Source organism: Mus caroli, unplaced genomic scaffold, assembly GCF_978045245.1.
Source record: "Mus caroli unplaced genomic scaffold, Mus_caroli_1 scaffold_2, whole genome shotgun sequence".
NCBI classification, from domain to species: Eukaryota; Metazoa; Chordata; class Mammalia; order Rodentia; family Muridae; genus Mus; species Mus caroli.
In genome coordinates this window covers 141,554,433-141,580,226 of record NW_028227257.1, presented here as the reverse complement: position 1 = coordinate 141,580,226, position 25,794 = coordinate 141,554,433, and the positions used below count along the sequence as shown (strand labels likewise).

The window sequence follows — 25,794 nt, the reverse complement described above, 5'->3', positions numbered from 1 at the left end:
GGAGGAAACATGACAGCATGCAGAAGGAGCTGAGAGTTCTTCGTCTTGATCCACAGGCAACACAAAAAGACTGAGAGCCACTAAGCCTGGCTTGAGCTTCTGAGACCCCAAAGACTGATCCTAGTGACACACCTCCTCCAACAAAGCCATACCTGTTACAATAAGGCCACACCTAAGAGTGTCAAACCCTATGGAAGCCATTTTATTCAAAACATCACATTGCACTCCCTGGCCTTCATGGTCTTGTAGCTATATCATAATGCAAAATGGAGTTAGTCCAACTTCAAAAGTACCCATAGTCTCAATAGTCTTAAAATTGTTTAAAAGTCCAAAGTTCGAAGTCTCTTCTGAGACTCATGCAATCTCTTAAATATAATTCCATGTAAAACTAAAATTAGAAGCAGATCACATATTTGCAACATATAACACAGAAAGAATATATGTTACTGTTCCAAAAGGGAGGAAAGGGAGCATGGTGAGGAACTAGCCGACCAAAGCAATACTGAAAATCAGCTGGACAATCTCCAAGCTCCATCTTAATGTCAAATGTCAAAATGCTCTTCAAATCTCCAACTCCTTTCATTTTTTTTGATTGCAACACACTTCTATTAAAGGGCTGGTTTCACTCTCTGTTAGCAACTCTCCTTGGCAGATATCCCATGGGTTTGGTATCTCCAACATCTTGGTGTCTCCAAAGCAATCCAGGCTTCATCCTCACATAATGGCTTTTCTAGGCCTCCATGGATACCCCTGACACATGCCTGGCCCTAGTGGCTTTTCTTAGTTGTGAAGGGAGAGTCTATAACCTCTTTCTTCTATCCTTGACTCTAAAGCCAGAAGCACATAGCCAAAGCTGCCACATTCTGTTGTTTGCTGGGGTTGGAACATGGCCTCCTCATTCAATCACATCTTCACCAGATTTCTGTTTTCTATGGTTTCCTTTTTTACCTAAGCTTGGCTGTCCTGGAACTTGCTCTGTGAACCAGGCTGGAGTTGAACTTAGATATTTGCTTGTCTCTGTCTCCTGGTGATTAAAGGCATTTATTGCTATTCCTAGACCTAAACTCTTCTTTAATTCTTTTTCACAAATTGGAAGTTTAGCTGGGTGGGGTCTTATCCTGTGGTTACCATTCCCTTTATTCCTTTTAATATCACGTTTTTCTTTAATATGTATATTTCCTCAAACACAGGACTTAGCTCCATTCCACTTCCTGGTGCCCCCTTTCTCCTCAAATTGTACCTTTTGTAACTTTCCCTGCTCACCTTGCTCCTTTTCATTTTAGATCTTCATTGAAATGAACTTTTTTTTTTTTCATAGAAAGTTATTTTATTTTCAGAGCAGTATGTGTCTTAGTTAAGTTTTTACTGCTGGGAGCAGACACCACGACCAAGACAACTCTCAAAAGGACAACATTTAATTGGGGCTGGCTTACAGGTTCAGAGGTTCAGTCCATTGTCATCAAAGTGGGAACATGGCAGCATCCAGGCAGGCATGGTGCAGGAGAAGGTGAGAGTTCTACATCTTCATCTGAAGGCTGCTAGTAGAAAACTGGCTTTCAGGCAGCTAGGGTGAGGGTGCTATACCCCAAACCCACAGTGACACACCTAGTCCAAAAAGGCCACGCTTCCTAATAGCGCCACTCCCTGGCCCAAGCATATATAAACCATCACAGTATGCTTCCTTATGTTTAAGATCTATTTATTATGTTGGGTTTTTTTTTTTTTACAAGTACCAAAGGCCCTCCATCTTTTTCCAGGTAAATATACATGAATATAAAAGCCAATGATTTTGCATCCTGCCCACCATCTGCCCCTAGCTGTGTTCTATGCGAGGCCTCTGCCAGAGCTGCTTCCCTCTTGGCCTGTTCTCCAAGCAGCACTCAGTCGTCCTCTTGCTCATTTCTTTTCAGCTTAAGGAAATCGATGAGCTTGTGAGCATCCTCCCCGGTGGAAAGGTCTACAAAGTCCTTGGGCAGCCCGTAGCTCAGATAGGGGCTGGGCTGCACTGTGACTTCACTGTTTGTGCAACGGAAGGCCGGAGAATCCTGCTCCTGCGCATCCCCTTCAGTGACGTCACCGCGTAGGTTGTTCTCAGATGTTAGCTCTTCCCAAGTAAACAACAGTGAGTCTGTGACCTCCCCAAATGAACATTAACAACCACAAGTTGTTAACCACAACAGAGTCAATACTAGGCAGCTTTGAAATTTCCTCTGCCATTACAATTATTCCAAAACTCTTCAATTTAGCATCAGGTACACGTCTCAGATATGGCCAAAAAGCATCCTTCGCATTCTTCACAAAAATATCATAGGAATGATTTCCAGACCACATATTAATATTCTTGTTCTCTGAAACCTCTTGATCCAGGTCCCCTGAGTTTAAATCATTCTCAGTACCACTGTCTTCAATGTTCCTACTAGGATGGCCCATTAAACACAGCTTAAAGCATTCAACTGCTTTTAAATTCAAAGTGTCAAAGTCCACATTCCTTCAAACAACATAATGGTCAGGCTATCACAGAAATACCCCAGTCTCTGGTACCAACGTCTGTCTTTGTTAGGGTTTTAGTACTGTGAAGAGACACCATAACCATGGCAACTTTTATAAAGGAAAACATTTATTTGGGGCTGGCTTACAGTTTCAGACATTTAGTCTATTATTTTCATGGTGGTGGGGGGGAGCATGGTAGCATACAGGCAGACATGGAACTGGAGAAAGAGCAAAAGTTCTACATCTTGATCTATAGGCAACAGGAAAAGAGCCACTATGTAAGGTTTAGCTTCTGAGACCTCAAATTCTGCCCCCAGTGACACATCTCCTCCAACAAAGCCATACTTTTTAAAAAAGAACACTTCTCCCAATAGTGCCACTCCCTATGAACCCTTTAGAACCATCTATTCAAAGCACCACAGAAGGGTTTGGAGGGAGGAAAGGGAAGAGAGAAATAATATAATTATAGTTTGAAAGTTTTTTTTAAAGCAAAAACTTAAAACAAAGCTGTTTTCAACATTTCCCCCAAAAGTCTTACCTATCTTTTAGAAGACAACAGCATTCTGACCATCCTAACAAGAATGAGTCAGATGCAGGCACATGCTCAACTCTAGTGGATATTGTAGTATTACAAAGTGGTTGTCTCATCAGCAAAGCCAAGAAGATAGTAATGTTCAAAGGTTTTGTTCAAAACCTGTAGTTAGGAATACATACGCAGAAAATGAGTGAAGACTTACAGAGACATTTCTCCAAAGCAGACAACAAAACAGTCACTTAGCTTATGAAACCATGGCAAATATCAACAGGAGAACAGCGGCTAGACCATGCCAGATCCAAGAATATTCCCTCCATTATGGCTCACATCTGTTGAGGTTTGGTCTTTTGCTGCATATTGTAATGCTAAATATTGACCCCCAAATCTTGTTGCCCCTAGGGACAAGGAGATCCTCGAGTACACCAAGTGATGCTATGTAATTTTGGCCCTTAGTTTAAAACTGTTGGATGAATAAAGACCCTTACAATCTATAGCTGGGCAGAAAAGAGATAGTCAGAGCTTCAGTTCCCAGACTTGGTCTGAGGCAGAGACCACAAGAGGAGAGGGAGAAGGTAGAGAGAGGAGATTGCACCATGGTATAAGGGATCATGAGAACTGGCCATGAGGGTCGGTCAGTCGGAGTAAGAGTGGCCTAGGTGGGGCATGGCAAGTCATATCTTGGGGTTATTAGCAGGGAAGTAGACATAATGATATAGAGAGTAGATAACTGTCCAGATCTAGTGCTGTCTAAGGCTTATTATAAATATAAATGTTTTGTATCTTTTATCTGGGAATTAAGTGTTCTAAGGCAGGGTAGAAACCCCTGGTTAATTATTACTACAACACATATCTAATGGGTGACAATATTTGGTGATTTTTGGAATAATTGGAACTTGTGTCAGATCCATTACTCACCAGTTCTTCATCTGCATAATGTTCTCCTGAAGTAATTTAAAAATTACACCAAGTATGAGCATCAGAAGTTTCCAAGGCTTCTAACAGCTCAGTGGATTCCCTCAATGGCACCAAAACGAGTAGTTAGCTTTGTTGGTAGATCTTTTACTCACTACAGACTCTTGCTTGAGTTTTATAGATGCCCAATTCTGAGGCAGATGAGATTGATACAGTCTTAGTAATGACTTAGTCATGTTAATAGATGTCTGGATTTCACTGCCTTAAAAATTTCTAGCCAACATCACAATGTCCCTCAACTTTGTTATTTGGCATTAGTTATTTTATTTGGATAAGTGACCAAGTAGACACTTCAAAGTAAAAAGTCAAATTAGTTTAGGGCTTTATAAGCGATTTACTTGGTGCTCTTCAAATGGTATGTTTTAATGTTTGGTAAATCACATGCGTCTCTTTCTCAACTGCATAGGTATATTTACCTCACTCTTTTATCATTTCACAATGCTTAGAATTGTTTCCTTGGACTTTTAAAAAGTTGTTTCTCCACCTAAGGAATGAATGTCTGTGAAGCTCTCTGAGTGGAACTGAGTATTAATTTCCTATGTTCTGCTTAGTCATTTCCTAGAGAAAATTTAAATATGGACCTGAGGGAGTTCACACCTCTCTTTAGGGATGCTATAACTATGATTCTGTTGTAGGTTACCTATCATATAATGTAATGGTTGATTTTATTTAGATTCCACAGAAATTCAATGATACCACTCTTTGTTCTGTCTGCCATGGTGTTTCCAGAAAAGCTTAGCATTTGATTTGGTACATGAGACACTGCTTAGCACTGTGAGGTGGCACAAATTACTCACTTAGGGCCTGGAAAGTTTGTAATACAGAAGGTTGAATCACTCCCTTATTTTGACAAGGACATTAAACTTTCTCCGGTCGTGAGACTTCTATGCTATAGGGTTTCTACACTAAAGCTTACCAGAGACTTAGAGCATTGTCCTCTACCCATCTGTCCCTTCAACCTGTTTAAGTTATACTACTGACTCTCATGATTCTTTCAATTGTAGAGATCATGAAACCGTTTCACTTTATAATCTTTTGAGTCACCTAATGCATTGATATCTGCTTGCTGTGTTTCTGTGGAGAACCTTGATTATTATATGTAGCAGACAAACACAAAAACTAGTCATGAACTGAGAGACTTACTAGGACAGAAAAAGTTATTTGACATCTAAACCTCCACCCAATTTGTTCCAGATTTTAAAAAGTCTCCAAGAAATGAAAATGCTTTGTTTTATGTTTTACTTCCTTTTAAAAACTTATTTTTCTTATTATTATCAATTGATTGATAGATTGATAGATAGATCTAGATATATATTGTCAGTTACTAGCCTTTGTGTTGGGAATGGTTTGGCATTGAACCCAAACCTTACTGTCAGTGATTTTTACAATGCTACTTATCTGCCATTTTAGAAATTAGATCAGGCAGGATGCTAGGAGGGTTCGGGTACCAATGGCTAGTAAGGGCCCAAGGAGAGGAAGAAGCCAAGCTGCCAAAGGATTTGAGTACCATGGGGTATGGGTGTTGGGCCCATAGCATACCTGGAGATTACACTAGAGATATTTGAACATTTGTTTGTTTTGTTCTACCAGTCCAGATTCACTGACATAGAAACAACATTCCTCCCCCAATGCAATGCAAGAACTTCTGTGTTCAGCAGTTATTAAGTCCAGAGCCCTTTGGTTTCGTAGAAGGTCATCTGTCACTGGAGAGACTCTAGACTGTCTGTGGTGGAAGCTGTGACCTGGTCAAGCTTGTCCTGGAAGCTGTTAGCTGGGTGTGGTGTCTGGTACTTTTGCTCTGAAGACACACAAACTTTTAAAGGTTATATTGTAGGTACATTTCTGCTTTAACAACACATGGAATGTACAGTGTGCACAAATCAACAAATGATAATTCTCTGTTCTATGTTTGAGCATGTGAAAAGGTATCTGTCAAGTTTATAAGTCTGTTTGGATTGCATAATCAAACTGTAATATAAATCTCCATCTGGGCCATATGAAAGGATAGCATTCAATAAAAAGTCATGAGGACCAGGTAGCCAAAGGTTTATTGGTTATTCATGTCCCACCATGTCTGTAGTCAAAGTATTTCAGGAGGATTTCTTGGTCAAATCTAATTTTTATTAGCTTTGAAGGAATCCTCAGCCTTTTGCTTCTTGTTGAAACAAGACAAAACCCTCTTCTCCAACACAATTCATGACTTATATTCTGAGGTTAACCCACTCTTAGGTATATAAGCAGATTAATTCAGCAATTCTTTCTATAATCCAGTGGTTTTGTTTAACAGCTGTGTTACTACAAGACCCCCGAAGCTGGGCCTCCGCTCAAGTCCAGGGATGAGCTGGCCAGCACCCCAGTGTCCTGAGAGAAAACCACACCTGGATGCAAACTGCAAGAGGTTTTATTATCAGCTAGCTGAGTCCCTCCGCCCTGCAGGGCAGGGGAGTTCGACCCTGAGTGGTGACAGTAGGGGGCTTTTAACAGCTAGCTGAGGAATTGGGAGGAGTTGGGAGGAGAGTTGGGAGGAGTTGGAAGGAGAGTTGGCTACAGCTCCTTTTTGGTGAGAGGGGGAGTGAGCTGCAGCCTCCTCTCCAGCTTCTATCTCCATGTCCTTGGCACAGGAAGGCAGGCATCTCTGGTTGTACAGTATAGAAACAAAAAGGTCTTTTGCTGGCTATAGAGAACAAAGAGCTTCTTTCTAGCTGTATTTTTAGAGATCAGGGAAAACAAGCTTGGGGAACATCCAGAGGCTTTACCTTCCAGGGAGAAACGCTCTAAGTCGGGGTCTCACATTACCTGTTTCATTGATTTTTAAGAAACTTTGAAATAAACAAAGCATCATTTATCCCACCTACTTAGAATAGCCGAGAAAGGAAATGCCATGCTAACCTATGGCCTGTGTAAAGAAGCCTAGAGAGGGATAGTTAAAAGGCAACATTTTGGGGGAGTTTTAGATCTTTGTGTGTGCTTTACTACCAAACTGTGGCTGAAAAATGTTCTTAGCATTCGAAAGTTATCAGAATTTCTATAAAGAAGATTCTCTGTGTGTATAAAAAACAATGAAATAAAAAGTGTTTCTTTGTAACCCTACAAAACTGACTGCACAAAACTCAGAACTTTAGAAACTAAATTCCTGGAATTAATTTTGCTCCCATGAAGGGAATACATTAGTTTTTTAGATTGGTAACTACTAGAATGTTTCATAGGTAGTATTAGTCAATAGAAAACTCCATACATTACAAGAGATGACAAGATGCCAATGTAAAATATTTTTAGTGTAATCAGTTAACAGTTCCTATAAAATAAACTGGCCCAAATAAAGGTCTTACTAAGTCATAAAGTAGGACACGCACAGCAGCAGTCTATTATCAAATGGAAGTGGTATATAAGTGATCAGGCCTGAGCAGGTCCTGAAGGCACAAGCAAGTTATGTGAAGAAGTTGCTCAAATGCCTATGGTTTCTACTCCCGTTACAATACCATCTGCTGCCAAGCATACACCTATAGCCTCATGGGGTGTTTTCTATGATCAGTGACTGAAGAAGAGACTAATACACTTCCAATTGTTGCATCTCATGTTGGGCATCAGCTGCTTTTCCCCTGAGGGTATCCAGGTATCATTGCACACTGGGCTGTATTGGAGGAAATGAGGCTTGGCTAGGTTGAGTGGGTTAGGTAGGATCTTGGTCTTCTCTGGAGAAATATTTCAGTGAAACAGATTTCCTTATTGGTGGGGAAAAGGGAGTATATATAAACCTTGGGGAGTGGGTAGGGGGTTGGGGGTGAGTGTAATGTACATGTAATTAATGTAATCAACTGGGGCTGAGGTACTGGGAATGCTTCATTTGCATAAAGAGACATTCTGGGTGCTTGCTGGACATGTCCTTATAAGGATAGAGGAAATTTAACCTAAAACCTGGCTGCCATATTATGTGACCACCGCAAGAGTGGCAGAGGTGGGATTGTATGGCTTATGTGGTTTGAGACACGTGGCTCAGAACAAGGAGTCTTATTTCTGGTCTTGGGATAAGATTTTCGGGGTTTGGACACATTTCAATTTCACTCTTGCTCCGGGTCAGCTCCCCTGGTCATACATCTTTCCAGACCCCCACTCTTCTGCTCCATGATGGCAATGGCCAAGTCAAGCCCAGAGCAAAGATATATTCTTTACTCTATTCTTGCCTCCAGCACTTATATTCTATCAGCTTCTCTTCCATTATTTTACTTGAGACTTGAAGAGGGTATTGTGTCCATAAGTGTTTTCTTTTAGGGCTGGACATTGAGCCATTTTTGCCACAGCAACAGCATAGACCATAGCACCAGACACTTAGTCCTAGGAAGACACAGTACATTACTCCAGTCATAGCATAATCCAAGGCAATGAGCTAGGGCGTCATAGATTATAATTTGTCAGTATTCAATTTTAAATTGCTAAGATACATTACCGTATCATGTATACATGCACAGCATGCTTTCCCAATGACTACATATGTGACATTTCAGTGGCTGCATATTCAATGCATTTTATTTTGGAGCACTACCTTTATCAGTCATGAATTTTCCCAATTTAGCATACACAAAAAATTCTCTAGTGGTAAACTTAGTCAAAACGTTCATCTTCAGAATGGCATCTAAAGCTCCAGTTGCAGGGAAGAAGACAGTAAGAAATTTCTATAGCAAGTATCTTTTTAGTCCATTAAGTGTCCCACATATATCTGTAAATCATCTATCTTTCTATTATCTCTATTTGTCTATCTATCTATCTATCTATCTATCTATCTATCTATCTATCTATCTATCTATCTATCTATCTATCAGCCATCTGTCATATTAAGACAGATTTCTAGTGGCTGCCATTCTATATGCCAATGAGAAGATGCTAGTTTGATTTTGTCTCTTTAGACATAATGGGTATACACACACACACACCCCTGCATGTATATATAAATGTATATATAGTCTTCCATCCATAGTTTTGTACCATTCATATTAATCAATCCTAGACCATAGTTCTTCTAGTCTGGATACTCTAGATATGGGTATTGAGGACTAAGAGCTTGAACCAGAGAATGTCAGTCACACTTCCCTCAATATCTTCTGGGTACCTAGGAAGTATATACACAGTGGAAGGTATCTCATGTATACACAGTGGGAGGTCATTCAGACTTAACTCCAGCCTTTTTCATCTGCTGGCCTCTAATCTTTAACCAGCCACTCCCCTCAGTTAGTACTTGTGTCCTGGGAAGAGGTATCTCACCACACATTAAGGTTTTTAGAGGGGATTAGCCTCTCCATCTTGCTGTGTTATTCTGCCTTGGCTGGAGATAGGAGGAGCAGCAGGCTACCTCTACTTCTGCAAAACAAAGGTTTTCCCTCTGTCAGTGCCTTGATCCTTTGGATTACAATAGACACAGCCTTCAGCTCAGATTTCAGGGCTGACAGACCCCTCTCCCAAACTGATCAGTCCTTTTGCACAGAGTCATGGTGGACAGCAGGTGTGTGTTTGTCTGGTTTCTGCTGCCTTTTAGGTGGCCTTTGAGGGCTTGAGGGACTGTTCTTCCACCCGAACATTCTAAAACTTCTTTCCTTACGCACATTCTTTTACATAGCCTCTTACCCTTTCTATGCTCCTGGCATCCCAGACTTGAGGAAAGAATCCTCCCAGTCATTTGCTTTAATCCATGGTTTCCTTTGGCCTGGTACATTTTAGTAAGTCAGTCAGATTTCCTAAGTGTGCACTCAACTTTAGTTCTGGTATGAAATATAATGCAGTGTGTGTGTGTGTGTGTGTGTGTGTGTGTGTGTATGTTTTATTTTTATTTATTTTTGTTTGTTTGTTTTTGTTTATTTTGGAGGATTTTGTTGTATTGAGTTTTTGTTAGCTCTTGGAGAAAGCTTAAAGTTGGATGGATATGGAAGGGGAGAGGATCTAGAGGCACTTGGGGGAGGAAATGAGTATGATCAAAAGATATTTAAATTTAAAATTTGTTTTAAATAATAAAAACAAAAATTTAAAAATGTAAGAAATTTAGAGAGTTGGGGTGTGTGTGAATCTCTAGCAGAAGATTCCTGGAATCTAGATAAGAGAGGACAATAGAAAACCAGAGAATTAGACTGGACGTTCAAACTCCATCATCAAGGAGATCTTCCTGCAGGGCTCAGAATAGGGTCCTAACAATCTTCTCAGTCCACAGCAAGTGGGAAAAGAGCCAACTCTCTCAGCAAGTGTTGATCTTCATTAAAAGAGAAAGCCACACAGACTGAAATGTCTTTTTTTTTTTTTAAGATTTATTTATTTATTATATGTGAGTACACTGTAGCTGTCTTCAGACACTCCAGAAGAGGGCATTTCTTTATGGATGGTTGTGAGCCACCATGTGGTTGCTGGGATTTGAACTCAGGACCTTCTGAAGAGCAGTCAGTGCTCTTACTGGCTGAGCCATCTTTCCAGCCCAGACTGAACTTTCTTAAAGCAGAACAAGGACAGCTGAAACCAGATACCTGCTAAGGGAGTCTTTCCTTTCATTGGGAACAAGCAAAAGAAATGTCTCTTAAGTACTGCCATTTTGTTTTCAGACTCTATTTAGTTATAGGGGGGAATTAAGTTTAAGGTCCCAGGTCCTAGGGGAGCTGAGGACTTCTCAAAAAGCTGATCAGCTTCTGTTATTCATCTTGTGTTCCAGAATATAATGACTGTTCCTAACCTCAGCTCCTGTTATTCATCCCTTGTTCCCCAAAACATAATGACTGTTCCTAACTACAAATGAACAAATGGATTTGATTGGTTGTACTGTAAAACCTACATTCTGTATCAGGTGACATAGACCAACCACATAAGTAAAGCCTTTATTCATAAGTCCTGATTGGTGATGAAATACAATAACTTGGCAAAGATGTTTTTGATTTTCAAGCTTTAGTACTCTGTGATATTCTGACTTGAGGTTGCAGTCAAGCTCTCAAGCCTGTTTTGCAGCCCTAATTGATCAGTAACAGCTTGATTACATAAATTTTGTCATCTGTCTTGACCTGGTGTTTGAGTATTGTTGGATCTAAGCAAACTCCATAACACTTTGACTAGAGAGACAGAAAGAAAGAAAGATGAGGACAAACACAGAGAAGAAAGGAGAAAAAACAGGAGAGTTTGAAAGAGACCATGGAGAGGTAGGGTGCACCAAGGAGCCAAGAGGAGTGGTTCCTGAATCCTACATAGATTATCCACCTCAATCCTTGACACAAAATGAGAGCCCAAAGAAATGGCCGATCCACCCACAAAGGAGAACTGCTCTGGGACACTTAGATAACATCAGCCAAACCACTGATGCTCATTCAAGGTACTGGTCCTCCTTACAAGTCTCCCTCCCATCCTCTCGTGTAAAGGGCAACCTAATACTCTTCAACGGTGCTCCAGGATATTTAACACACAGCTGCATAGACGATCTCTTTTCTCCTCTAACTCAGCAAATGTACTGCATGACTCCAGCCATGTCATTCTGAGGTCAGATGCCTACTCAGAGAGGAAAATAATTCTACAGGGAATTGACTTCTCTTGGACCAATCAAGATTGAGCACTGCTGTCTGGCTATGAGAATCGGAGACATTTCGTTTCCTAGCTATAAAGCTGAAGTGACTACACACATTGAGACAAGAAGTGGCTAGCCCTATGAGAAGGAGGTGTTGGCCTGTGCCTTTCTGAGCCTGGAACATTTCACATATTTTCTCATTCCATCCACTGCTGAGCAAACGTCACTATTTCAATTTGTGGCTGAGTAAAGTTCCACTCTGTTCAGGTACCACATTCTCTGAGTTGGGGATTACATTTGAGTTCCTTGCTGCACTTCTCTGGATACTATATCCTGGGTTTTGACTGAAGCCTGTTGCTCTGGCCTGATGGCAAACTAGACAAGGAAGGACAGATGCTTCACTATCTCTGTCTGTGGCACTGAGGTCACCAAGCAGCTCTGGAAACTTGTGTTACTTTTTTTCTTAAGCCTTTAGAGAGGTCTGCTTCTGCATTCTGATTCCTCTGAGGAATTGCTGAAGTGCTTAGAGAAATTCTTTACTTTCATTCAAAACAAACAAACAAACAAACAAACAACAACAACAGCAACAACACCACCTGCCAAGTTTCTCTAAGTTTAAAGATATGGGAACATGTAGGTAAAATGTTAGAAATCAACCATTGCCTACCAGGGCAGAGTGAGTTTCATACTGATGAGTTTGGGATGTACAGTTTGGCAGGATATCGCTTAGACCCACAGCATAAAGTTGATTAAATTGTAATTCAAACTCCTTGATAAAACTGGTCAGTTGACTCCAAAACAGACAGGAAGATAAAAGATAAAAATAATAGAGCAAAGGCTCAGACGATGAGAAGGCAGCTTTATTTATTAAATTGTTTTCATTTCATGACACTTCAGAGGACAAAGAGGAAATTTCTGTTTTTTTTTTTTGTTTTTTTTTTTTTTTTTAAGATACAAATTTAAAATCACCTAAAGTGGCTTTGGCTCTTTTAATTGAGCCAAGTACCCCTCCCCATTTATTACATACAAAATTATTAGATACCCCTAAAGGGCTTTAGCCCTTCTTTGAGGAAGCTGGAGGAGCCTGAGATTCCTGATAAAGTATTTTGTACAAAAGTTCTTGCTTGCTTTATCCGGATTTCCACGACAACAGGGGGTTTCACAGAATATGAGGAGCACAGTAGACAGGCTGTGACTGTGCAGACTCATGAGCAGGCTGCAAGCACCCAGCATTCCAACACACAGTGAACCTGACTCATTCTGCTAGCTGGAGACTTTGTCTCTGCCACTGCCTGCTTTGTTAGGGGTCAGGACAGGTCTTAAAACTAAACTAAATGACCAGCAATTCCATATTTTTAAATAGTTGTGTGGCCTCTGCCACACATACATACACAACTGTCTGTCTGTCTATCATCTGTCTGCCACACTCTAGGATACATTAGCCTGGCCTAATCTGTGATCTGGGGCTTTTAGGGGCAAGTGAATGTTGGAGGGGGGCCCCCATCTCCAGCTCCTGACACTTGGTCCTCCACATGCAAATGCTTATTAATTTTCAAAGTTTTTATCTGTTATTGTATGCATGTGTATCTGCATGTATTGTGTACCACAGTTTTCAGTTAGCTTCCACCACGGCTCCCAGGGATTGAATTCAGGCATTATTCTTGTGCAGCAGCAAATTCTTTTTTTTTTTTTTTTTTATTAGATATTTTCTTCATTTACATTTCAAATGCTATCTCGAAAGTTCCCTAGACCCTCCCCCCCGCCCTACTCCCCTACCCACCCACTCCCATTTCTTGGCCCTGGCTTTCCCCTGTATTGGGGCATATAAAGTTTGCAAGACCAAGGGGCCTCTCTTCCCAGTGATGGCCGACTAGGCCATCTTCTGCTACATATGCAGCTAGAGACACAAGCTCTGGGGGTACTAGTTAGTTCATATTGTTGTTCCACCTATAGGGTGCAGCAAATTCTTTTTACCTAAGGAATGCCTTGATGCTACTGTGTGTGTGTGTGTGTGTATTTTTCATATAAGTATGTACTGTATGCTGGGCATATTTCCCCCCCCCCCCCACACACTATTATCCTCCCTTTTCTCACCTCTCCTATCATTTCTCTTTATCTCTCAGTGCAGTTTTACTTTGTTCATGTCACAGAGACAGTCATGCTTTTATGTATCTGCAAGAAACATAGAAGCACACACACACTGAGTAAAACAAAAATAAATTTAAGAACTAAATATACATCTAGTCTTTTTGTTCAATATTCATTAACATGTGCTTTTGCTTTGATTTTTTTCGACAATTCATGTATAATAATTAATGGTCAATCAGCTTGAAAAATGTCCTTGATGTTGATAATGGAGTTTTCACTGAGATCCTTGGGGTTTTCATAAGTGTTATACTGTCTTCAGGTGAAAATGAATTATCTCAGCCTTTTTTATTCTTATATAAGTATACACACACACACACACTCACTCACATAATAGTGTTTATATTAATATCAACAAAAATCTTCACCATAATAATGATGGAATAGGGCCTTATGTCAACTTCTAATTCATAATAGCAACAGGACTTAAACTAAAGGACTCCATTCTGACCACAGCCCTCTGCTGTCCATTAGGGTGGTTGCCACTTAGTGGTAGCTCACTCAACAAGCAGGAAAACAGAAGGCTGGTGTTGCTGCGACCTCTTCTGGCCAAATGTCGCCATGCGTGTCTCCTGAAGAAATGAGGATGTGCATACTAGGTCTGGGGTGCCACCTTGTGGAAGCAAGAGTTTATTGCACCTGAGCAGTGTCTTTTTCACATAGTTGCCTTAGTTTGCTCAAGTCTGAGAGTAGGGGGAAATCCGAGTCACCCTCATCACAAGAACATTTCTTGTCTCAAAAGGAAGCCCAATCTTAGTCATAAGGAAAGGCACACTTGATGTCCAATGAGATTCATGCTCACCCCTCAACCTGGAAAAAGTCCAAACGAAGGACTTTCAGACATATTATTAATGCAAGGGAACCCAGGGTACTGAATATCCCTGGACAACTCAGACCAGTGTCTTCTGTCTAATCTAATAGAATACTGTCTCCAAGTACCCAGGTAAAAGTTCTTATTCTACAAATCATGTCAGATGTCATAAATTCTATAAACATATAGCATAATTTATAACAAGCTAAAAGGAACGAAGAAACAGCCTGTTATGGTGGTGGCCCACTATTAGTCTGAGAACTCAAGGAGGATGGCAGAGACAGGCAGATATCAGGGAGTGAACATCCTGGTCTATGTAAATAGTTCTAGGCTAAACAGAAACAGAAAGTCTCTGTTCCAAAATACGATTTTCAGTAATTGACACCTAAGATGAATGTGTGATTGCAGACATTATAGTGTGTCCTTTCTGGGTGCACAGTATAAGCTCAAATTTTATAATCCCATGAGAACATTCATGAGAAATGAAGAAACCAGAGACACTGGGCAGATACGAATAGTAACAGGAATGGCAGTGCCACCTCTATGTAAATGCCAGGGAGGGGTAGGGAGAGGGGGCACAGCTGCAAAAGCATCACCTGCAGGATCTAAGTGAGGACTGCCTGAGAGACCAAGGATTGCTGGTACAGACAATGCCAGACAATCGGACACTGCTGTTTAGAAGAAATATTTCTTGGGACCAGTGGGATATGGGTGGAGGGTATTAAAAGAGCTTGCTGCGGAATTTCTTATCTGCTTCCAGAGTTTGTGTTGTTGACTCTGGGCCACCTCACCTCCCACCCCCAAGGGCTGGTAGAGTCGGACATTGAGTAGTCCAGGGCACAGGCAGCACAGGAGTAATTAAAACATTAATATAAAAATGTAAAACTAAGTTTTACAGGTGATATTTTAAAAGCCAAAGTGGCTGACCTTGTACTGCTTAAAAAATGTCTAGTTAGATAGCTCAGAGGGTCAAGGTGTTTTTTTGCCAAACCTGAGGACCCTTGGGACCCATATGGTGGAAGGTAAGAACTAACTTCTATAAGTTCTTCTCTTATGTCAAGGCGTGCACTACTATCCACCTCCCAATAGTAAACAAACAAAAATATTTGAGAAAAAAGGTCCATACAAAAAATATAAAAATAAACAGGTTAGTAAATCTACATGTACTTTGTTTAGAAGTACAACTATACCTATTGCTATTTTACACAAATATCCAGAATCTTACAGCATTCTTTTATTTAGGGTAGCCCGTCATTTCCATATCTTTGGGACCAGTGTCATTTATGGAACAACTTTAAGTTAAGCCATATATGTAGTATTACCATCTAAATCTAGAAGGAATAACACTGAAAAAACGAATTTGTAAAGACTGATGGTCCCTGGGTAGCCATTCAGAGAGAGTCTTTTATGGTTATGGTGAGCAACTTTGCTTACTATTTCCCATCAAACAATACTTCCCATGTAAATTGAAGCAATACTGTAGTACACGGTTGTAGGTGATTTTGACTGCCTGCATGGTTCTGACATTTTTGTGGCTCCGTTGAGTAAAGAGGAATCCAGGGTTTTCTGCCTAAGGAATTCTTTTTGTAACTTGGCTGAAACTCAGACCTGTACACCGTTCTCTCTCTCTCTCTCTCTCTCTCTCTCTCTCTCTCTCTCTCTCTCTCTCTCTCTCCTTATGTCTATAAGTGTTTTGCCTGCTTGTATGGGTAGATGCACCATGAGCTTGACAGGTGTGGGTGGAATCCAAAAGATATCTTTGCCTATCCTGGAACTGGAGTACAGGTGGCTGATAGCCTCTGTGTGGGTAGTGGGAACCAAACCCAGATCCTCTGATTTTAACTGCTGAGATATCTTTCCAGCCTCCACTCAACCCTTCTCTCTTCTTCTATACTTTGGTCTTTCTCTAGTCTCTTTGAATCTACCTGCCATAACAAAAGAACTTCCAGGGTTACAAAAACTGAAAACAAAACAAAACCAAATCCAAAGATACATTCTGGTAGCCCCAGGCGTCCTCCAGGAGTAACTGTGGCTGCTCACCCATACCTCTTTCTTAGGATTTCTCACAGTCTTCTAACTCCAAATGGCAGGGTATCAGATGGAGACAGTGGTGCTATGTCACCGGTTAGTAGATACTAACTCATTACTGAGGAATACTGAATGGCTGAGAAGCACCTGAAAAAATGTTCAACATCCTTAATCAACAGGGAAATGCAAATCAAAACAACCTTGAGATTCTACCTCACACCAGTCAGAATGGCTAAGATAAAAAATTCAGGTGACAGCAGATGCTGGTGAGAATGTGGAGAAAGAGGAACACTCCTCCACTGCTGGTGGGATTGCAAGCTTGTACAATCATTCTGGAAGTCAGTCTGGAGGTTCCTCAGAATATTGGACATAATACTACCGGAAGATCCAGCAATACCTCTCCTGGGCATATACCCAGAAGTTCTAACTGGTAATAAGAACACATGCTCCACTATGTTCATAGCAGCCTTATTTATAATAGCCAGAAGCCGGAAAGAACCCAGATGTCCCTCAACAGAAGAATGGATACCGAAAATGTGGTACATTCACACAATGGAGTACTACTCAGCTATTAAAAACAATGAATTTATGAAATTCTTGGACAAATGGATGTATCTGGAGGATATCACCCTTAGTGAGGTAACCCAGTCACAAAAGAAGTCATTAGATATGTACTCACTGATAAGTGGATATTAGCCCAGAAACATAGAACACCCAAGATACAATTTGCAAAACACAAGAAAATCAAGAAGAGGGAAGACCAATGGGTGGATACTTCATTCCTCCTTAGAATAGGGAACAAAATACCCATGAAAGGAGTTACAGAGACAAAGTTTGGAGCTAAGACGAAAGGATGGTCTATCCAGAGACTACCCCACCTGGGGATCCATCCCATAATCATCCACCAAACCCAGACACTATTGCATATGCCAGCAAGATTTTGATGAAGGGAGCCTGGTATAGCTGTCTCATATGAGGCTATGCCAGTGCCTGGCAAATATAGAAGTGGATGCTCACAGTCATCTATAAGATGGAACACAGGGCCCCCAATGGAGAAGCTAAAGAAAGCACCCAAGGAGCTGAAGGGGTCTGCAACCCTATAGGTGGAACAACAATATGAACTAACCAGTACCCCCAGAGCTCGTGTCTCTAGCTGCATATGTAGCAGAAGATGGCCTAGTCGGCCATCACTGGGAAGAGAGGCCCCTTGGTCTTGCAAACTTTATATGCCCCAGTACAGGGGAATGTCAGGGCCAAGAAGTGGGAGTGGATGGGTAGGGGAGCAGGGCGGGGGAAAGTTATGGGGAATTTTCGGGATAGCATTTGAAATGTACATAAGGAAAATATCTAATAAAAAAATAAAATGTCAAAAAAGACATATATATATATATATATATATATATATATCAATTTAGTAAGCTTTTGCTTTTGCAAACAGCATTAAACTCATTTTATAACTCTTAAAAAAATTGACCAATGACATTTGACAAAAAGGACAGAAGATAGATAGCATGTCCAGCCTGCTGTGAACCACCTCATTTATTCATCAAAAATGCATAAAGACCGATTTGCCCAAAAAGGCCCCCGAACACTGTCTATAGTTTCATTTCGTTGATTTGGTATCTCTCTATTTGTTTCTTTGCTTTGTTGAGACATGGGTTTTTTTGTATAGCTCTGGCTGCTCTGGGATTGGCACTGTAGATCATGCTGGCCTTAAACTCAGAGATTAGCCTGCCCTTGTGCCCAGAATACTGGGATCAAAGGCATGTGCCACCACTGCTAGCCCTGAATTGGGGCCTTCTTTACACATGGATCAGGACTATCTATGGTCAGTATGTTTCTGTTCTGGGACCCCTTGGTTAATTAATTAATTAGTTATATGTGTGAGGGGAGTGTCCCTCAGTGTTTACATGAAGATCAAAGGACAAATGCAGGTGTCTTTTTTCTTCTTACAGATGAGGTCTAGGAACACAATAAATTAAGTTGCTATGCCTGGGAGACTTTTATTGCATGAACTGTCTGAGGTCACTGGCTCTGGGTGATTTATTAATTTGTTTGCTAGTTTACTTAAGATATGGTTTAGCTATGCATCATTGAGTAGCCTAGAACTCAATGTAGGAAAGTCTGCTCTTGAATTCACATATGGCTGCTCGTCTTCCTGGTGTTAGTATTAAAAGCCTGCATTACCATTCCCAGTCCAGGTACCTTTTTATTTTTAATTTTCTCTTTGAGGCAGAGTCTTTCTGTGTACCCAAGACATTTCAGGAACTCAGTAAGTACAGCAGGATGGCCTGCAAATCAGAGATCTGCCTTCTTCAGCTTCCTCAATGATTGGATTAAAGACATATACATCCTCTCCCAGCTCAGGAGACATTTCAAAGCACTGACAGTAAACTCAAGAAAACCTCTCCCATTTCACTTGGGGCAGGACTAAGCAATTACAGTGAGAGTTGCTTTGCCTTGCAGGTCAATGTTATCAACAGATTTTATCAAATGATGCCACCAGTCAGTCAAAGTAGGAAGAGGTGTTTAGCAGCATCTGATTCTATCTAAAGCTTTATGATCAACTGAAGTCTCATGGAAGAAGTAGACAGGGTTCGCTGGGAGCATATGGTGAGCATGAAATACTTTCCCCAGGACAATCTAGAAGATAAGATGCACATGGATGTTGCTGACCTGCTTCTTGTCTGTCTGTGAACCCTGAGAATGCCTCGTGCACTAAGAAGTCAGATGACGTTACACCATACCATGTGTGTAGGTGGCCAAAGTTGTTAGTTGTTGCTTATTGTTGTTGTTGTTATTTTGGTTGAGGATCTGGTCTTCATGTTTTACTTGGGCTGAGAGGAACCTCTGTTTCTTCTAGGCTTCCTTTGCAAACTAATCCTATGTGAGGATATGTCAAAGGAAGACCTTGCTTTGCCAGTTTCTTTTGGAAGTACAGAGGAATCTTTTCCTCTTCCTGGAGCAACATTCTGCTGCTATTCTGGTTTATGTTACATGGTTGGTTTTACCAATGGAGATATCAGTGAAGTCAAATGGTTGCTTTCATCATGGTGTGGTCACCAGAGATGACAACTGCCATTCGCATGGTGGCTTCCATCTTGATAAGCTCTGTTGGAGTATAGGAGTTGCCCCACAAACCACATTGATCTCAGTTAAACAGGCATGGTTTATGGAATGCACTCCCCAAGACTAACCAACCAGGGCAACAGCTTAAAGCTGTGTAATGGATGTTTCTTGGGGCCAGCTTATAAAGGCTAAAATCACAAAGCCCACAATGAGCTCATATGCAGGTGTTGGAAGTGCTGCCTGGTGGTTTTCCCTGACGCAATCCAGTTTAGACATAATAGTTGATCTTTAATTTATTGATCTTAATATTGTGATCTTAATATTTATTGATCTTAATATTGATCTTAATATTTATTGATCTCAATATTATGATCATAATAGTTGATCATAATATTGATCTTTAATTTGATGGGTCCTAAATGAAGCTTGTAGTTGTAGAATTTCTTAAGGTTAACAAACCTCATAACATACAGAACGTAACAGAGTATGTAGCTCTAAATCAAGTTATTTTTCTGTATCAATGACTGGTAGGCATATTACAGCAACAATATGAAAAAGCTGGCATGCATGGAACAAAATGGTTACAGCTATGCTAGGGCAGCAGGCCTTAACAATCACCTCTTTGAGTTGTCCCAGTCAGTCAAATCACTGACTCAAACATTTCCTCTGAGGCCAGGGGGACCAGTTAAACAAACTTTTATACCAGACTTTGTCAGCATTTTGTTCTCTTCCTTTCTCTGTTTCTTTATTTTATTAAGTTTAGACTTTTAAAAAAATTATGTCTGAATGATTAGCATAGAAACAGTATTGTTCACCTAGACAGCTGACATTAGGACATTGTCATTGGGGTCCAGGAAGACTGAAATGCATCTGTCTCTGTGTGTACAAGTGTATGATTTTCTATGTATTTCTGTGTATATGAGAATGTGTATTTGTGTGTGTGAGTAACTTTTTTTGTGCATGTGTAAAAGTAACTTTTATTCTTCTGTAGTGATTGTTGTATCTGATGCTGTTTTGCCCAGATTGCAAAAACCCCAAAGAGACCACCAGGAACCACAACTCCAATGCAAGTATATGAGAGTCTTTGTTTAAGCTTGAGCTTGGGCCACAAACCTTCTTGATGCAATAGGATAGGAGAGTGACTTTGAGGTCTAGGGGAAGGGATTTGTAGAGTAAAAAGTCAAAAGTGGGGGGTTCCAAGCCTTGACATTACATGATTGGGTAAAAAGTTTATGGGGAAGTTGACCTTTAAAATGATTTAGGTTGGCACCTATTGTTTTAGGTGCCAAGGCTGCAAGCCTCTGGCCCAGCCATCTGGATCTCCTGAGTGCAAAGAATGCAGGAAAGGGAGTGTTGCTAGGAAACATTATCTAATAGAACCAGCCACTCCCAGCAGCTGCAGCTGGCCAGATGTATTTCATCCTGTGACCTGGTCCTCTGCTTAAGCTTATTTTTCTCACTTAGGTCTCTCAATGCTTACTGCCTCTGTCTGCTAACTTAGGCCTAGAGGCTTTAGCCTCCATACAATCTTATCTAGGCCTAGAATGTTTTAAGTCTCTGAGACTTGCTGACTGTTTCAATCTAGCTTCTCTTGACTTCTTAGCTTCTGTTTGGCCTCAAATTAACTCTGGAAATCTGTCTAATCTTCTGGTTCCTTCCCATTCTCTGGTTCGTTCTGTCTTCATCTATGTTTAGCTTGTTCTCTCTATGCAACCTGTATCTGTACAGCTGTCCCAGAAAAACTGCCTTTTTTTTTTTTCTCACTGCACTGCTGTCATAAGTAGCTTCCCTTTCCTCTCTTCTCATGAGAGTTGAGCATATCCTATTCTGTCAAATCTTTCTCTGATTCATCACTTTGTCTAACACTCAATTAGATCAATGGGTCTTCCTTCTACAAAGTAACTTTATTATTATTGTTTGGGACCAAGGGTCAGCCATACCACAGCTAGAAACAAGTTTTTCTGGTAAACAATACAATTTTAAAGTTCACAGGGTAATCAAATATCCTGCAATAAATGTGTTTGTGTGTCACTGAGTATGTTTCTTTGTGTGTAAGTGTTTTTTTGTGTGTGTGACTGTGTGTTTGTGAGTGAGCATGTTTGAATGTATGTGTCTGTGTAAATATTTGTGTTTTGTGAGTATTACGCATTTATGTGTGTGTTTGTGAGTTTGTGTGAGTATTTGTGAATGTGTGTGAGGGAGTTTGTATGTCTTTGTGTTTGTGTTTGTTTTTATATGTTTGAATGTGTGTATTTATTTGTGTGAGTGTTCTTGTAATAAGTGTGTATGTGTGTTTGTGTATGTGATTATGTTTGTGTGTATGTGTTTGTGTATGAGATGTATATGTTTTCATGTTTGAATGTGTGTTTTTGGTATATGTGTGTGTGAGTATGTGTCAATTTGTGTGTTTTATGTGTGTGTTTGTTTATGTATGTTTGTGAGTATGTGTGTTTATGTGTGTGAGTATATTTTGTTTTATGTGTTTTTTTGTGTGTGAGTGTTTAGGTCTGTGAGTGTATGTGAATGGGTGTTACTGTGTGTCAGTGTGCTTGTTTGAATGTATGAGTGTAAGTGTGTGTTTTGTGTCCGTGAGTGTGATTGTTTTTGTGTGTTTGAGAGTGTGTTTGTGTGTGTATGAGTATGTGAGTGTGTGCATATATAATTTTATGTGATTGTGTGTAAATGTATGTGTTTGTGTGTAAATGAGTATATGTCTTTGTGTATATAAGTAAGTTTGTGTATGTGTGAGTATGCGTGTTTGTGTATGAGTATCTGTGAATGTGTGTGTTGGTGTGGTCTGTATGTGGTCTGTACGAATATGTGTTTGTATATGTAAGTGAATATGTGTGTGTATGTTTATATTTGTGGATGATTGTGTTTTACTGTTTCTGTTTGTGTGTTTGTGTCTGTGTGAATGTGTGTTTGTGAATGTGTGAGGAGAACAGAACACTCAAAATTCTTGATTTCTTAAACATATTTTGCTTTCACATATTTAAACTATATCTAGTAATCACTAGGATGGATGTAGCATGGATTTAAATATAGATCACTGTTTTTGTGCAGTTTTCTTATCTTGAAAGAACTTTGAGGGTCATTTTTAAGGAACATATAAGCAATTGAATATGATCAAAGAAAAGTGGTCATTTGTAAAAACCATACAACATCATTGTAGAGATCACTAAATACAGTTTAAACACTAAAGAACTTAGTAAGATTCAGAGAGCAGGAACTCCATGTGTCCTCTTTACAAACATATGCACAAATGAAAACTATCAGGAACAGTGGCCTATTTGTAAAAAATGTTGATACATCCACTGTAGACATTACTAGACACAGGCTAAACAATTGAAAATGTAGCATGTTTAGGAGAGCAAGATCTTTGGGTGTTCTGTAAACATACATAAGTGCAAGTGAAGAGAACTAGCAATGAACAATGGCCTTTTGAAATAAACCATACTAAATCAATTGCAGAGAGTACTTATATACAATTTGAACCCATGAAAATCCACTATGTTTCAGAGGACAGAAATATTGAGTGTGTTCTTTAAAAAAAAAACATATGGGCAGTCCTTTCAGAGCTCCATCTTCCTTCTGATCCACACCTGTACATGCAACCACAGATCTGCACCCCATTCCCTAGCCCACAGCTCTGTCTGCCTCCTAGGAGGCTTGCTCTAATCTGGGAAACACAGGACAAACAGCTCCACTCTCCCATCCATACCTATTCCTGCAATTGAGGATCTGTACTCCATACCCCAGCCCACAGCTCTGCTTACATTCTGTGGGGCCTGCTGTCATCTGGGAGAACCAATCCCAGATGATTGCTATTCCCAGGGACTACTAGGCCAGCCAACACCATCGATAACTAGATGGCTAAAGGCAAGTGTAAGAACAAAATCAACAGAACCTCAGTACAATATGGTACATTAAAGCTCAGCTCTTTTACTATAGCAAGTCTTGGATATACTAACACACCTGAAGAGCAAGGCTATGGTATTCAATCTCATCTTATGAATATGATAGAGGTTTTTAATGAGGAAATAAATAAATCTCTTAAAGAAATACAGGAAAACATATTCAAACTGATAGAACCCTTTAAAGAGGAAACAAATAAATTCCTTAAAGAAATACTGGAACATACAATGAAACATGTGAAGAAAATGAATAAGACTGTTCAAGACCTAAAGATGGAAATAGAATCAACAAAGAAAATAGAAATGGAGGCGACCCTGGAGATTGAAAACCTAGGAAAGAGAACAGAAACTACAGATATAAGTATCACTAACAGAATACAAGAGATGGAACAGAGAATCTCAGGAATAGAAGATACAATAAAAGAAATAAATACATCTATCAAAGAAAATGCCAAATCTGAAAAGTTTCTAACTCAAAACATCCAGGAAATTTGCAAAGCTATGAAAAGATCAAACCTAGGAATAATAGGATAGAAGAGGGTGAAATTTCCTAGTTCAAATGAACTGAAAATATCCTTCTCAATAAAATCATAGAAAAGCTCATCCGGCTGGATCAGCGCCGGGGTAGCGGGAGCGCAGGGTTGCCTGACACCCGCCAGCTACCCACGACCCCCGCCGCAGGATATTGGGACTGCTGGTGAGTGGAACACAGCTTCTGCTCCAATCCAATTGCGCGGGACCTGAGACTGCATTAGTTAGGGAAGCAGAAACCGGCCTGAGTAGGGCCACAGGCCTCACCCGGCCGGATCAGCGCCAGGGTAGCGGGAGCGCAGGGTTGCCTGACACCCGCCAGCTACCCACGACCCCCGCCGCAGGATTTTGGGACTGCTGGTGAGTGGAACACAGCTTCTGCTCCAATCCAATTGCGCGAGACCTGAGACTGCATTAGTTAGGGAAGCAGAAACCGGCCTGAGTGGGACCACAGGCCTCATCCGGCCGGATCAGCGCCGGGGTAGCGGGAGCGCAGGGTTGCCTGACACCCGCCAGCTACCCACGACCCCCGCCGCCGCAGGATTTTGGGACTGCTGGTGAGTGGAACACAGCTTCTGCTCCAGTCCAATCACGCGGGACCTGAGACTGCTCTGGTTGGGGAGAGAGAAATCCGGCCTACATAGGGCCACAACCCTCTTCCGGTCAGAAAAGCACCTGTGCAGCTGGGGCGCAGGGTCAGCTGACACTCACCAGCTACCCACAACACCCACCACAGGATCTTAAGACTTCTGGAGAGTGGAACACAGCTTCTGCTCCAATCCAATTGCACGCGGGACCAGAGACTGCATTAGTTAGGGAAGCAGAAAAACGGCCTGAGTAGGACCACAGGCCTCTTCCGGCTGGACCAGCACCGGGGTACCGTCAGCTACCCACGACCCCCGCCGCAGGATTTAGAGACTGCTGGTGAGTGGAACACAGCTTCTGCTCCAATCTTTAAATAGTGACAACGATAACAACTAACCCCAGAGATTACCAGATGGCGAAAGGTAAACGTAATAATCTTACTAACAGGAACCAAGACCACTCACCATCATCAGAACCCAGCACCCCCACTTCGCCCAGTCCAGGGCACCCCAACACACCGGAAAAGCTAGACACGGATTTAAAAGCATATCTCCTGATGATGATAGAGGACTTCAAGAAGGACTTTAATAACACACTTAAAGAAATGCAGGAGAACACTGATAAAAAGGCAGAAGACAATAAAGAGGAAGCACAAAAATCCCTTAAAGAATTGCAGGAGAACACTGCTAAAGAGTTACAAATCCTTAAAGAAAAACATGATAACATAATCAAACAGGTAGAAGTCCTTACAGAAAAACAGGAAAACACATCCAAACAGATGATGGAAATGAACAAAACCATACTAGACCTAAAAAGGGAAGTAGACACAATAAAGAAAACCCAAAATGAGGCAACACTGGAGATAGAAACCCTAGGAAAGAAATCTGGAACCGTAGATACGAGCATCAGCAACAGAATACAAGAGATGGAAGAGAGAATCTCAGGTGCAGAAGATTCCATAGAGAACATCGGCACAACAATCAAGGAAAATGTAAAATGCAAAAAGATCCTAACTCAAAACATCCAAGAAATACAGGACATAATGAGAAGACCAAACCTACGGATAATAGGAGTGGATGAGAATGAAGATTTTCAACTCAAAGGACCAGCAAACATCTTCAACAAAATTATAGAAGAAAACTTCCCAAATCTAAAGAAAGAGATGCCCATGAACATACAAGAAGCCTACAGAACT

General features: G+C 40.8%; 1 pseudogene; it reads left to right on the top strand.

Annotated features, from left to right (window-relative positions):
• The first annotated feature begins 3,633 nt into the window (after positions 1–3,633).
• Positions 3,634–25,794, top strand: part of LOC110305829 (NEDD4-binding protein 1-like) — a 49,250-nt pseudogene continuing 27,089 nt past the window's right edge.